This window comes from Equus caballus, chromosome 4 (assembly GCF_041296265.1).
Source record: "Equus caballus isolate H_3958 breed thoroughbred chromosome 4, TB-T2T, whole genome shotgun sequence".
NCBI lineage: Eukaryota > Metazoa > Chordata > Mammalia > Perissodactyla > Equidae > Equus > Equus caballus.
The window spans coordinates 16575472-16592245 of NC_091687.1; positions in this window are offsets into that span (position 1 = coordinate 16575472).

The following is a 16774-nucleotide window of genomic DNA, read 5'->3' on the forward strand; positions in this document are numbered from 1 at the left end:
ACTGCCAACATTGCCAAATTGACTACAAATAGGTGTGTGGTATACTCTCTCCTAGTGAGCATTTGTAGCTGAGGTTTCTATTTTCCAGGAACTTCAAAAGCAAACTGCATGGCCAAGTGTGCACTGTCTGCAATCCTACAGCAGACTGTGAAGAGCCATAGGGGTCTGAGACATGCCTGGTGCTCACCTCTGCTCAGTTGAAACATTTTAACTTTGTCAAGGTCCTTTTTAAAAAGGCCACAATTGTGGTCCTGGCCACACACAATGTTAAACTAAGGGAAAGTCTGGAGGGAAGCAAGCCAGATTGGGAGCCCAGGACAGGAGGAAGAGCACAGTGGGAGAATGTCTGATGCCTCCTTGCCAAACAGAGGGAGGTCACCCAGGCCTGGCATTTGCCCACCCCATTCTAGTAACAGAAGGTGGTCCAGGTAGGAGCATCCCTCACCTAGACTGAACAGGAGACCCTCTGAGAGCATCTGGCAATCGAGACCCATCTTAGAGGAGACTGATGAGAGCCCTGATGCCAGGGGAGTGGCCCCGCTTTCTTATTGGGCCCCAAATCTCTTTTTCTACTTGGAGAGACCAGTATGGACAGGTGAGAAAAAGATCCCACTCACAGAAAGAGGCTGGTCCAGGGAGTTTTGGTTCCTGCAGCTCAAAACCCTCTACACTGCTCAGACACGAGAGGGGTGGCCAGGTAATGGAATCCCACCACATTCTCTCCTCCCAGATAGTCAGGTCTTGGCTCATCCTTCCACTCCTCAGGTGGCTCTAGAGGGACCAGTGGGAGCCCCACTAGCACCAGATAAACCAAGGAGACCAGACCAACATGGGAAGACTCTGAAAATGCAATGGCCATTAGAACAACAGCCCACAAAGCAGGCCAGGAACTTTATGCTGAACCTAACCAGGGTGACCACCTGCTAAAACAAAAGATTAAATAGGATCCAGAGTCTGCTTACATAATAGACAAAATATGCAGAATACAATAAACATTATCAAGAACCAAGAAATTCACTGCATGCATGAGAAAAGACACTTCAACTGACGCCCTTACCAAGATGAATCAGTCTTTGGAATTATCTGAGAAGGATTTCAAAGCAACAATCAAAAAAAAAAAAAAAAAGCTACAACAATCTATTGGAAATTCTGTCAAAATAAATGAAAAAAATAGAAAATCTCAGCAAAGAAATGAAAGTCATTAACAACAATAAAACAAGAATCAGAGGAAAACATAAAATTGATAAATAACAGAAATAAAGAGAAAAGCTTCCTGAATGGATTCAATAGTAGAGAGAGGATGATAGATGATAGAACTGATAAAGTCAGGGATGGATCAATAGAGAGTAATTAGGCTGGACAAAAATGAACAGAACTTCAGAGATAAGTGAGACAATGACATAGGCTGAACATCCAGATGGAAGGAATCTCAGAAGGAGAAGAGAAAGAGACTGGGGCAGAAAGAAAAGTTAAACAAATGTTGGGTGAAAGCTTCCCAAATTTGGTGAACTTCACAAACATATAGACCCAAGAAGCTGAATAAACCCCAAGTAGGATAAACCCATCGTAAGTAATTTATTTTTTTTCAGATATGAAATGGTTTTGTTTTCCTTACTCACTGCCTTAAAAATGCTCTGTGGAACATGCATTCCTGGTTCCTTAATAATCTCTCAGACATAGTCAAGTCCAGTTAAAAATGTCAATATCATATCCAATTCAACACTCACTTCTTCCACCTCTTCTCTCTTCCTAAATACATTTCTGCAGCTCTGACCTCTCCCTTCAACTCCAGCAAAGAAAGAGAATGTGGAAATTGCTGAAGTGTTGGTGAAAAGGAATGGGATGCTCAACATCTATATTTTCTCTCTAATAAGACAAGTACTTCATGCTACCATGTCTGTTTGGTCTTCCCCTCCCACATCCCACAGTGTTGACATTGTCTAGAATTTTGCCTCTATGATATTACAGATTTGGTTCTATGACATTCTTTTTTATCTCCCTTAGTCTATTAGACAATTATTTAATGATTTTTCACTTTCCATGTCTCTAGAAGCATCTTCCTAGATTGATTTATTTGAATCCTTCTCTCATGATTTTTTAAATTGAGGTATAATTGACATATAACATTACCTTAGTTTCATGTGTAAAACATAATGATTCAATATTTGTGTGTATTGAGAAATGATAACCACAATATGTCTAGTTAGCATTCTTTACATTTTCCTGAAAACTATAGGCAAAGAAGAATCTTGAAGAAACTAGAGAGAAACAATGCGTTACATAGGGCCCACCAACAAGGATGACAGTGGCTTTCTTGTCTGAAACCACAAGAGTCGGAAGAGTGAGAATATTTTTCAAGTGCTGAAAGAAAAGAATTGTCAACCACAAATTGTCAGTCCAGTGAGACTATTTTTCAGGAATGAAAGGGAAATAAAAGCCATTCTCAGATGAAGGAAAAGTAAAAGAATGTGTGGCTAGCAGACCTGCTCCTACAGATGGTCAAGGGAAGTTCCTCAGTCAAAAAGGAAATAGTCAAAGAATCTTGGAGCATGAAGAAGCAAGAAAGAAGATGAAATGAGTAGAAGTATGAATACATACAATAGACTGGCATTTTCCTCATGAGTTTTGTGTAGATATTTGATGATTTAGCCAATAGTTATGATAACACCATCTGATACTCAAGACCACAGTATTCAGAAGTGGGGAAGGTGAAAGGACCTAAACAGAAGTCGGGTTGCCACACTTCACTGGACATGATAAAATGTTGACCCCATAGGTTTTTATAAGCTGTTATAAATGCATCATAATACAACCACCACTGTGAAAACATGCAAAGAGATACACTCCAAAACACTAAATAAATGAAGATGTTTCCCTATAAAATATTCAAGAAACCCAAAGGGAAGCAAGAATCAAGAAAAGAAGAAGGAGACCAGAATAAACAAAAACTAATAACAAAATGGCAGAATTAAGAGCTGACACATCAATAATTACCTTAAATATAAATGATCTAAATACACCAATTTAAGATAGTGATTACCAGAGTGGATAAAAAATATGATCCCCACTACATGTGTTTACAAGAAATTGTCTTTCAATTCAACAACATAAGTGGATTGAAGATGAAAGAATGGAAAATATATGCCATGCAAACATTAATTTTTTAAAAAGCAAGTGTAGTATTAATATTAAATGAGTGACATTAAATAAAGGGAGGAATTCACAGAGAGACAGAACAATCCTAAATGTGTATACATCAAACAACACAGCCTCAAAATGCAGGAAGCAGGAGCTTGTGGAAATAAGCAGAGAAATTGACAAATCAGTAGAGACTCCGACACACTCCTCTTAGCACCTGATAGAACTACGAGCTAGAAGATGAGCAAGATCTGACAACAAAATCGATTGACAAGATCTAATTGACACGTAAGGAAGACTCCACCCAATAACAGCAGAATACACACTTTTTTCAGGTGTCCATGGAACATTCACCAAGAGGGATGACATCTTGTTTCCTTAAACAAACGTCAACAAATTTAAAGAATTGAAATGATGTAGTGTGATCCCTGAGTATCATGGAATAAAATTATAAATAAAAAATAACAAACAACAGGAAATACTTGTAAATAAAGTAATATACATCTAAATAATTTATGAGGGAAGAGACAGTATCAAAAAATTAGGCGTAGTACTGAATGAAACTGAAAACACGTGTCCACGGATGTGGGCTGCAGTGGAAGTAGAGTTGAGAAGGAAATTTGTGGCCTTAAAGGTTTGCCTTAGAAATGAAGAAAGGTGTTAAGGGAATAACGGAAGTTCCTACCTGAAGAAATCAGAAAAATAAGAGCAAAATAAACACAAAGCAAGCAGATAGAAGAAAATGAAAAAGAGCAGACATCAGTGACATTGGAAACAGGAACACACTAGAGAAAAATCAACTTAAAAAGCTGATTCCCCCCAAAACATCAGTAAAATTGATACTCCTAGCAACATTGACAAAAATAAAAAGAGAGAACACATAAATCACCGATATGCAGAATAAAATGGGTATAACACTACAGAGTCTGAAGCCATTCAAGGAAAACTGTGAACACTTCATGCTCATAAATTTCACAGTTTAAAATAAGTGAACCAAGTCCTTGAGAGCCACAAACTACCAAAACACAACCAAGATGGAACAGAAAATCTGAATATGCCTGTAACCATTAAAGAAATCAAATTTGTAACTAAAAGCTCCTGAAAAAGTAACCTCCAAGGCCAGGTGGTTTCACTGGAGAATTCTACCAAACATTTAAATAAAAATTAACCTAAATTTTATAAAACCCCTTCCAGAAAATAGAAGAGAATGAAGTACATCCCAACTCATTTTATGAGGTAGTATTACCTTGATAGGAAAGACCAAGATATGAGAGAGAGAGAGAGAGAAGGGAGGAGAGAAAGGAAGAAGAAGAAGAAGAAAGAAGGAAGGAAAGAAAGAAAGTGAAAACTACAGACACCTGTCGTGAACACAACACTCCTCAACAACGTATTAGCACACCAAGTCTAACACTGTCTAAAAGGAATTATGCACCATGACCAAGTGATATTTACTCCAAGTATGAAAGGCTGGTCCAACATTTGAAAATCAAGCAGTGTAATCCACCTGTTTCATCAAGCGAAAGAAGAAAATCATATAGACATACTAACTGATGCAGAAAAATTATTTGACAAAACTCAAAATTCCTGATAGAATTCTCAGTAAGTCATGAATAGAGGGGAACCTCCTCAACTTGATAAGAACATCTGCAAATCACCTACAGGTAGCATTGAACTTAATGGTGAAAAATTTACTGATTTCTCCTTAGAATTCAGAACAAAGTAAGGATGTCCACTCTTACCAGTCTTATCCAACACAGTACTGGAAGGTCTGGCCAGAGGAATTAGGTAAAAAAATAGAAAAAAGGAAAAAAGTCACCCAAATCAGAAAGGAAGAAACAAAAGTGTCCCTATTCCAGATGACATGCTTGTCTACATCGAAAATCATAACTACAAAAACAACTCCTAGAACTGATAAGTGAATTCAGCAAGGTTGAAAACACAAGAGCAACTCACAAAAATCAATTACATGAATATGTATTAAAAAATAAAAATGCCATAAAAATGCAATACCATTTACAATTGCTCTGAAGGAAATGAAATTCTATGTGCATTTAACACAACATGTCTAGTATCCATATGATGAAAATTACAGAATGCTGAACAAAGAAAACCTAAATAAAGGGAGAGACACAACACGTTTATGGATTAGAAGACTCAACCTAGTGAAGATACTAATTCTCCCCAAATTGATTTATAGGTTTAATGTAGACCCTATAAAAATCCCAGCATGGTTATTTCAAAACATAAACAGATTGAGTCTACAACCTATATGGAAGACTGCACGCCTTAAAATAGATTAAAAAAATCTTGATAAAGAGGAATAAAGTGGGAGAAATCACTCTACCTAACATTTTCTTACTATATAGCTACAGTAGTCAGGACAGTGGTATTGGCAAAAGCATAGAAGAACAGATCAACAGAAGAGAGTAGAGAGCCCAGAAACAGATCCAAGCAAATATAGCCAACTATTTGACAAAATTGCAAAAGACATTCAATGGAGAAAGGATAGTCTTTTCAATAAACGGTGCTGGGACAATGGGATGTCTGTGTGCCAAACAAACAAACAAACAAACAAAAGACTAAACTAAGTAAACAAACAAAACAAAATCCAGACCTTAGATTTAGACAGGACTTAGACCTTTCACAAACGTGACCTCAAGTTGGATCAACTGATTTTTGACAAAGGTGTGAAAGCGATTCAATGGAGGAAGGATAGCTTTCATAAGAAATGGTGCTGGAGGAAGTGGATGTCCACGAGCAAAAAAATGATCCTCCGTTGAGTCTCACATCTTAGACAAAAATTAACTCAAAATGGACCACAGATTTAAATATAAAACAACATTATAAAACTCTTAGAAAAGTAATAAAAGGAAATCTTTGGGATCAAGGGCTTGGAAAGAGGGAAAGAGTTCTCAGACTTGATTTCAAAGGCACAATCTGTTAAGAAACTCATAAACTGGACCTTATAAACATTGAAAAACATTTGCTTGGTGAAAGCTCATGTGGAGAGGATGAAAAAGCCATCTAGACCAGGGACCATGTTTGCAAACCACATGTCTGAAAAAGGGTTAGTATGTAGAATATAGAAAGAACTTGAAAAATTCAATAGTAAGCAAACAAGGCAATTAGAAAATGGGCAAAAGTTATGAAGAGACATCTCAACAAAGAGAATATAGTGATGGCAAATAAGTCTGTCAACAGAGGTACAACATTACTAGTCATCAGGAAAATGCAAATTAAAACCACAATGAACTATTACTACACATCTATCAGACTGGCTGAAATAAAAGTAGTGACAACATTAAATGCTGGTGAAGATGTGGAAAACTGGATCTCTCATCCATTGATGGTGGAAATGCACAATGATATATGTACTCTGGAAAACAATGTGCCCAATTCTTTTAAGAATAAATATGCAATTATCATATCACCCAACAAATTGCACTCTTGGGCATTTATCACAGAGAAGTGAAAACATGTTCACACAAAGACTTGTACAGGAATGTCCATAGCAGCTTTATTTATAATAGCCAAATGGGAATTAGCCCAGATTTCCATCAACAGATGAGTGGTTAAACAAATTGTTGTACGTCTATTCCATGGAATACTATTCAGCAATAAAAATGAACAAGCTAATGATACATGCAACAACTTGAGTGAATTTCCAGGGAATTAAGCTGAGTGAAAAAAAATACAAAAGGTTGCATACCTTATGATTTATTTATATGATGTTGTTGAAATGACAAAATTCAAAATGGATGACAGATGGTTTGTTTGCCAGGAGAAGGGCCATGAGAACAGGGGTAAGGTGCAACACAGGGGATCCTTGGTGTGGAACGATTCAGTATCTTGACTGTGATGGTGGATATGAAAAACTACCCTGGTGACACAACTCTGCAGAACTGAAAACACACTCACACAAATGAGTCCTACTAAAACTGGAGAAACCTCAAATAAGATTGGTGCATTGTATCAATGTTAATATCTTGGTTTTTATGTTATACTATAACTATATGATATATTTTGCAAATTATTACCATTTAAAGAACTTGAGCAAACTGCACATGGGATCTCTCTGTGTTGTTTCTTAGAATTGCATGTGTACTTACAAATATCTCCATAAAAATTTCAATTAAAAGTGGAATGAAAAGTACACAAATTCTGAAGTAAGAAAATTAAAGGAAGTAACATTTAAATTCTAATATCAAAGATGCATTCTTCAGATTTCTTTGTCTCTTTTATTATATTTTCAGCAGTCTGAGCCCCAAAATGGTGTAATGAAACAGCTGAGATCACACAGAGTGGCTCACATGGATTTGAACTACTCTGCCTGCCTGAATCTGGCGTCCCGAATTCCCGGGAACTAAAGAGGAAGTCCATACTGTCTCAGCAACAGTTAGATAAGCCTCACTGTGGACTTGCTAAACTCTTTCCATCTAAATTTTCCATCATAGACTTTCACTCAAAATACATGTTTACCCTAAGTATTTTGCTTGATTTGAGCCCATAAGTCTTGTGACATCAGTGACAGTGCACATGGAGAGGGACACACAGAAAAGAGAGATTCTTGTTTGTATGGCACAATGCCTACTGATATCTTGGGCAGCCTACAGTTTGGATATTTTTATTATGAGTGTATTCCCAAGGGTTTGGCTTTGTCTGAGTGTGTTAGGAAAGCTGCATTTCTCAACCCCCAGGTCAGCATTGGAGTGTGCTCACTTGGCCAGTGCTAAGCCTGCACTGTGGGCGGCGAGGTCCAATCTGCCAGTCTCCCTAGGGAGAGGGCACCTGCAGGGCTGCTGGCTTCTTGGCCTTCATCAGCCTGCCTGAAGCAGGTCTCATCCCTCTGTAATGTCCACAGGGACCAGAGGAAGCTTGTGAAAGGCAGACACTCTTTCAGAAGATCTTGGGTGGATCGAGAGCCCACATGTCTGACAAGCTCCCAGGTGAGGCTGATGCGCTGGTCCCACAGCCACACCTCGGGGAGCAGCAGGGGCTGTTGAGTATCATCAATAGAAGTGTCTTCGAGGGTCGGAAGTGAGACGGGGATTCTTCAGGTCCCAGGTAAGTTCTTGGGAAGATGTAACTGTGCTCAGTGAATGTGTGAACAAGGAGAGGAACAGAATGTCAGGTGACAAGATAAAGGGATGGGGAGGACGAGGACCTCTGAGTGTGATGGAGAAATGATGCCTGGTAGGTCAAACCCGGGGAAGCGCTGAGCTCTCATCAAGAAGATGGTTGTTAGCTTCCGATGGTTGCTCTCCATTTCCACCTCAAGTGTCTGGACTTCAATTCAACCCAATTCTGACACCAACTTGCTGTGTTTGTGCAGACCCCACAGGCTAAGGGCTCAGTCCCTCAAGACTGCCCCCTTCAGATGCCAGTCACCCACCCTTCTGAAAAGCTCACTACAAATTTGATAGTTCTCTAGAATGACTCACAGAACTCAAGACAGCGTTGTAAGAAGGATTATAGTTTTCTGATAAAGGGCACAACTCAGGAACAGTCAAATGAAGAGACACATAGGCAAGGTCTGTAAGATTTTGAGCACTTACTCTTCACACCTTTTTCCCATTTTTCGTTTTTTGAGATCAATTTGTTTCTGATTTGGAAGACAATGGCATAAATTTGGTTACAAATCCATTGCCACATATGCATATTGGAGATTTCACCTACTGATGTATTGCTTGACTTGATATTTTTGAAAAGGGTCTTTAATCATTTTTTAAAATTTTGATATACATCAATCTAGTGATAGTTCCCTTCTTAATTTCTGTCCTTTGTTTATATGTTAAAAACCTTCTCCATAACTATTTTATAAAGATGACCTGCATTTTTTCTAAAAGCTTTAACATTTAAAAAAAAATCTTAGCTTTAAAATAGTTGGAATTTCTGTGTATGGCATCGAGTGGAGCTTTCTCAGTAGACAATTCTATTGTCTCTCCATCGGGAGTCTCTCCAGTCTTCACCTCTTCGCTTCCTCTTCTTTAGCTTTGCTGGCTCTGACTACCCGCCAAATGCGTGTGTACAGCTATTGGAAGTTGAGCATTTGCGTTGCTCCCAGACTCAAAGGGAACACTTAGGGTTTTAACTTTACTAATAAATTTGCAGAATGATTTTTATAGGTACCCTTATCAGTTTAGCAATTTCCTTTATAGGGATTTATTTTTTATCATAAGTGGAGATTGAAATTTATCTGATGCTGTTTCAGCCTCCATTGAGAGACGCTCGCATGATTATCTAATTTCTAATCTACTAACTTGGCAATTTTCTCTCTAGTTTGTTAATGTGGTGAACTCAATTTAGTCACTATTATTATTGTTATTTTAAATACTGCTGCGTTCAGATTGCTAATTTTTCTTTCAAGGACTGTTCTTGAGTTTTGGTCTCATGGAGTTTTTTAATCAATTAAATACTTTAAGTCATTTCATTTTTTTCTTCTTCTGCTTATTTGGAAGTTACACACTCTGGTTCTAGGCTCTAAGTAGGTACCATTGAATTTACAAAATGCAAAGTCACCCTAACAAAGTCTCAGGGCCATTGATGTCTCCATCCTTACACATCTGGATGATGTGGGGCCATACACCATGTGAACATCTGAACTGTTTCCACCCCTCCCTCACTTGTATGTTACCATCACATAAATTCAAGTTCAACATTGCACAAATTAGTAATGTTATCATTGTCTTCTACAGTCACAGTTCATTTAGATTATTTCACACGCAGATCACTTTCTTTAATCTTCATTTTTTCTCGTACCTCTGATCTTCCATCTGGGATTGCTTTCTCTGCCTGAAGTACATCCTTTAGAATTTTCTGTAATGACAGTCTGCTAGGCAAACTCTCTCAATATTTGTTTGTCTAAAAGACTCTTTATTTGCCCTCATTCTTGGAAGACACTTTTGTTAGAATTCTGGTTTGGCAGGCACTTTTCATCAGCACATCGGAGACATCGCCCCATAGCCTCTGGCTCCCACGTGGTCCTTTTGAAGTCAGCTCAGACTAACTCCCACTCTTTTGACTGTAGCTGGGCTTGTCTGGGGCTGCTTTTTAGATTTCTCTTTGTCTTTTACTCTTATTTTGCCTCTATTTCACTGGGATATATCTTGATGGGAATATCTTTTATTTGTCCTCTTTGGGATTTGATGGGATTCCTGAATCAGTTCTAGAGAGTTCTCAGCATTGTCATTATCCATCCAATCATCATTGCCTTCCGCCCATCTGCCTTTCCCCTTGTCCTTTAAGTTCAGGTTTACCTTCTCTACCCTCCTTCCCTCAGCTTCTCTTCGTTTTGACTCTCTCTCTCTCTCTTTTGTCTCTGCTCCACCCAATATCTTCCTTCTGAAGGGACTCACATTTGCTTCTCTAAATTGCCTAAAAGCAATGCCTTTGGAGGGTGGGGACATGTAAAATTCACAGACTGAGAATGTTTTCTCTCTCTCCCTTTTTTTCTTTTCCAACCAACACAAGTGATGGAATTTTGGACTACATATCATGTGAAAGCCACCTTTTGATTACAGTTCCTTAAGAGTTCCCCTCTCCAACACACACATGCACACTTGCACAGACACACCCACACACTCACACATATGCACATGCACACAAATGCACACATAGACACACGTGTGCATGCACACATGCTGTTCTGCCCAAGTCCAGGGGCAGACAACCTGTGAGCCCCAGGACCCTCATAGTTAAGATGGGGAGAAGTTTACTTTCCTTAACTAAAAGATGAGGTCCGTAATGGAATTAGCTGAAAGTGTGGACTTCCCATCTTGGGTAAGCCTTGGGTTTTGCTATCAGCCAGTCTGTTCTGTGAGGTGTCAAATTTGAAGTTCAAGTTTTTCAGAATAAACAAAAGTCTTTGAGTCAAAAGTAGTCTCATTGCCTCTATCTCTGTGCATTCCTGCATCCTGTAGTCTTGGCCTTAGGGTCCCTTACCATCTTGTGGACAATCGTGTTTACGCTGTCTTTACATTTGATCCAGCATTTGTAGTTGTTTTCAGCGGAAAAGTTGGTCTAAGTTACCTAACCCATGAGGTTTCTGGAAACAGAAATACTATGCCTTTACTTTGAACTCTCTTTATCATTGTCTTTAATGGTGCTCATAAATGCCGGGGGACTGCCTTTTGCTTTGTCTAAGTGGCAAGTTTGCCCAGATTTGATTTCTGATACCTAGGGAGCTACCTCGCCATCTTAGTTTTGGATATGTATCCATCATGCCTTTAAGAACCAGTAAGCTCACTCTAGGAACCTGCATGCATTCATCGCACAAGCATTTATTGAGTTCCAACTCTAAGCACGGCATTATATCGACGCTGCATGAGATTGGAAGTTTTGTAGAAAAGGACATGACTTTAGCCAAGGATATATGGTGTTCAGTTAAGAGAACAATTCCAAGGTGAGATCTAAAGAACTAGTTCAGGAAAGGGTGACAGTAAAGGTACAGGGAAGAACGCACCCAGCCTCATTCCAGATGCTCTGCACATGTGATCTATTTCCACTTCAGTCCTGAAAGGTGGACATGCTGCCTCATTTTCTGTGTATGGAGATCAGGAGTCATTAGCCTTCTTGAGCTCACGTGGCTTCTCAGAGCAGACTCAGGGTTCACAGCTGGCTCCGTTTCATCCCACAGGTCCTATTAATTTCCCTACAATGTGCTACCTCCGTTCCTCCTCATTCTATGGCTCCTTCTTCTTCATGAAATATTTTCATGCATGATGTCATGTTGTCTTTGTGGCATCCTCAGGAACTAGGTGTTGTAGGAATCCCATTTTACCAATCAGGAAGTGAGGCTCAGGGGGTGAGGTCATTGTGCAAAGGTCCCAAGATTATGACTAGGTGTTCTGCTTGCATGGCAAGAGCGGTCATGGTTAGAGGCTACCTTGTTGCTCCTGGGTGGGTGCTGGGGCTACTGGACCCTTGGGCACTACATCACGCATCACTAGAGCCCCTGTGTGCACTACAGAGATCACGAGTTGCCCTGAGGGCCAGCTTACACCCTAGAGCAGGTGTAAGAGAATATTTGTCCCAATGAGAGGGTCTTACATCCCAAAACGGCCACAGAGGGCCTTTCAGTCCAAGCACCAGAAGTAGAAACTAAATCTCAGTGTATCTGGCCAGCCTCTGGACCAGGAATTCCAGCTGGGTGGAACTCCAGTTTTGGGGCTTGCTCTCTGTGTGGTTGCAGTGTGATAATTAACCCTTCCCTGCTCAGTCCCCTTATGTTTAAAGTGGAGGTAGTAATCGCCTGCCCCATGAGATTTCTATTGAAAAATTAAGTAAGTTAACCTAAGCCAGTTCTCTTTCCTCTGCATTTCACCATCTAGCATACATATTGCAGATCAGTTGCCATAATATGACACAATGGTCAACAAGGGAATCTTGGCATGAATGTGGGAATGCTTCTTGAACTTACTAGACGCATTGTATTATTCCAGACGGGCCAAGTTTGGATTTGGTGCTTTTAACCATAACTGAGACTGTTGGCTGCTATCTAATTTCCATTTTTCCTATTCTTCTCCATGAACACAATCTCCTGTTTATTTTAGATGGCGATGTCCCAAATAAAAAGAGACATTTCCTTGCCTCCTTCCCACTGTGTCACTGATGTGATGTAAGCATAAGTCATTAGATGGGGCTCTCAGATACTTTTTCTAAAGGTCCTGATCCAATTGGGACATGTGTCCTTTTGCCCTCACTCCTTCTTCCTATCTGGAATGTCAATAGAATGGCTGGGTCTCCAGCAGCCATCTTGAATTAAGAGACAAACTAAAAGAAAGCCACATTTGGAGGCTACAAGGTGCCAGCTTACAAATGAAATTGTGGAGCCAGACCACCAGCCTTGCACTTCTACCCCAAGACTTCTTTTACGAAAGAGAAATTAACCTCTTTATTTTTGAAACTACTTATTTGAGTTTTCTGTTTCTTGAAGCGAAATCTAATCTATATTGAATACTTTAGCCTAGAAAAATGCCCAAGTTAAGAGTCAACAAGGAGTGCTGTACTTTATCTGTCTTTCTTCTCTTTTGGCTCATCCTGAGATGAAGAAAATGTTTGCTCATTGAAGTGCACAAACCGGGAAACTACACAAAGCTCACGTGCGCATCGTTGTCATTTGGTAACTTCATGTTATCATGTGCCTGTCATGTCTGAGCTCACCCCTTTTTCCCTTTTCTGGGAGATGCAGACACTCATTCCTGCAGGAAGAGTTGTTAGGTGTCTTAACTTTAACCAATATATATGTATATATTATATGTACATCTGATAAAATATAACTTTTGATATCTATGTTATAAATATCATCTCCATTTGACCATTGAAAAGAATTGACTTGTTGAATTTTACACAACCAGGAGATATCGAGACTAGAATCTAGTCTGTTCCAGATCAAATGTCTCTCTTAATCCTCAACAAACCTAGATTCTTCAATGGAATCCTAGACTTCATGTTTTACGGATATTTCCCAGCCATCTCCATGAAATATCAGAAACACCCAAAGCTATCACATTATTTGAATCAGCACTAAAGAATGCTCCAAAGTCCATGTTTAGGACTCATCAACTTCCTTCACATAGCTTCTGCTTCCCATTGTTCCTGAAGAGCCACAGATGGGGAATTTTTTCCCTTGACCCTCTTCTAAGAATGCCACTCATTCCTTTTATGACAGTGTGCAATGTTGAGGTTAAATTTTATTTTAGCAATTGTGTCTGAGGCAAAGTCAGACCTTCCAGTTTCATGCACAGAATGGGATCTGGGGGCAGGAAAATGTAGACACAATGTCTCCTTCTAAGTGATTCTCTATGCGGCTGGAAACGTGGGATGAAACACAGCGGATAATTTGATTTGTGGAACTGGATTTGGTCATGATCTTAAATTGTCTAGACAGCACACATCTGGCTTGTATATTGCTTGCTATATTTCTCTTGGCACCTTCGAGCCCTTGTCATAGTTTCCATGATAGTACTTGGTCCATCTGTGGATCTGTAATGTACAGTTCGGCACAGAAGGGAGTTATAGGTTATGCCTTCAGATGGAGTGAGTTGAAGAACCTGCCTGTGCTCACTCTAACACTCAGAACACACTGGGACTCTTGGGCCATAAAGAACATGGGAGGATGACAGACCACGGGAGGATGACAGACCATAAGCAGGCTCCTCAATTTACATGGAAGTACACATCAGGTAGGGAGATTTGTGACTTGCCAGTAGAGGCAGAGCTGGTTTTCCAGCTCAAGTGTCCCTGCCCCTGGTCTTGTTACTTCTCCAAACAACTCCAGATCAATCTGGAGCCCTTATCTTATTTACTTCTTAAAATCACCCAGTGAAGCAGAGACTGACTCATTTATGAATGAGCAAGGTAAGGCTTAGAAGTGGAGCTACGCTGTTCAAGATCAGAGAGCACGTACCTGGTGAAACTGGGATTCAATCCACACTAACCAACGCTAACTCTGCTCATATTCTTACTGAATTCCCATGGCTGACTCAAGAGGTACTCACAGTGATGCTTTATGCTTGATTACAGTGTTGGCCTTCACGCCTAGTTTGAGATTCCTTATGTTGACATGAGCCTTGACAGCTAGACTTGAAGTCATGGTGGTGACTTAGGTTGTAAGATCCACTTCCTCCTCTCTCCCTCTCTGATTCTCTTACATGGCCACTAGCATGGCAGTGTCTGGAGTTACCAATTGTCCTCCTTTGAGACAACGTGGGACACATCTCAAACTCCAGCCCTGTATGCAAGTCAACACCGGTCATCTTCACACCCAGTGAAGCGCCGGACAAGAAGGGAAATGGGTATTCTAGAAAGAGAAACAATACCATGGATCTGATTGACGTAGAAGTGTTTGCCAATCCAATATACTCCCTTTATGGTGGTCTCACTCTGCTGAAGGCACCAGACCCCGGACATGTTGCTAAGTATTGGCCATACGTCATTCCTTTTAGTATATTTAGTTCTTACAGTGGCCTTTACAGTCAGAACTATGGTGTCCCTTTTTGGATGAGGTAACCAGATTTAGAAAGGATGAGTGGCATGCTCAAGGCTGTTGCTGAGCATGTCTTCCTCCTTTGTCTATTTACACATCATCATTTGTAAGTGGTTAAGTTATTCATTCCCCTTAGTTTTTCTTTTGATGTGTTCATCTTTCTCATACAATTTTGTGAGAGCTTTTAACAGACCAAGGATAGCCACCCCTTGTCTTCTGGGTGAGATGCTCAGATTTCTCTGAGTGTGGCATTTGTCTTTTACCTGGGTTTATGGTGAGTTTGGCACCCCAGAATTCTGACTAGAAGAAAGAATAGAAAACTTGTTCGACCTTTCAGATAACGTAACATCTTGGAGTCATATAACTTTGGCCTCAGCTAGGCTCCCAGTACAGACTTGCCCCTCAGTAGCTGACTAATTTCGGTCTAGTTCGTCCATTTACTACTCATATTTCTCATCTGCATTAAGAGATTAATATTAAGATTAAATGGGATAAAATACACAAAATTCTGAGCACAGTGCCAGGCATATAGCCAAGACAACAAAATAATTCAGTTTCTGCTCCCTCTGGGTAAAATACTCTACACCACCTCCCTGTAAATTTGTGCCTTTAAGATGTCAATTTGCATTCCTTTTTTAGCAGTGTTGTGTTCAGGGTGAGCACATTAGCATCTAGCAGGTAAGAACTTTCCATTTTCTTTGGTAAGAAGTTGACAGAATAAATGCAATTTGCCAAAATCACACTGCACTGTCTGCCAGATGTGTAGTGGTATGAGCAAAGTCTAGTTTGTATTTGGGCAAGAAATCAACAATTTTTGTTCTATGTTTTCTGCAATCTCATCAAAATTTTCATGGAAATGAAGACAATGATCTGAAACTCCATTTTTCACATCAAAGTACCTATGAACCAAGGGTGGGACTTTTCACTGCTATGATTCCAGGTGTCACTTGACATTAGGCGGAAAGCCTGCCAGTGAGAGCTGACAGAATCAGCTTTACCTGCAAGGCACCAAAACATTTCTTGTCACAATGTCCCCTGGGTAGGCCCACAAGATGTTTCAGCTGCAATCTGAATCAGGAAATGTAGTTTTTCTCGGTTTCGCAGAGAAATCTAGGGAATGATACGAGAGTGCGTGTTTGCTCATGTGCTGCACCCACACGCTTTCAACAGCCACTATTTTGGACTAAGCTTCAGTGATTTTGGTGGAGACAAAAATACCCTTCTGATTGATTTAGAAAGATTCGTCGGTCTCGTCCTGGACTTGCAAGGTTCGGTCTTCATATGTACTCTCACATACACATTCTTTACTGCACTTTGTGTGATGGGCTCTGTTTTGGCTATTTACCTCGCTGATCGACCTGTGTGTCGTTCCAACTCTTGCTGAACTGATGCAATTATTTGCATGCTTTTCTTGGTGATGTTGTGGTCCTGCTGGCATTGGTATTGTAATCATTCTCATTTTCATTACTTGAACCTTAGAGAGCATAGTCACATCATTTACATGGTAGAAATTAAACTTGCACCATCTCAATGCAAAACAGAGTGGTTGATCAACAGGCAAAATCAAAGACAGACTGTTGAGTTTGACACCCTCTATTTACACACTTAATTCACATCATAGAAATTGATACAGTGGATGAACCATTGTTG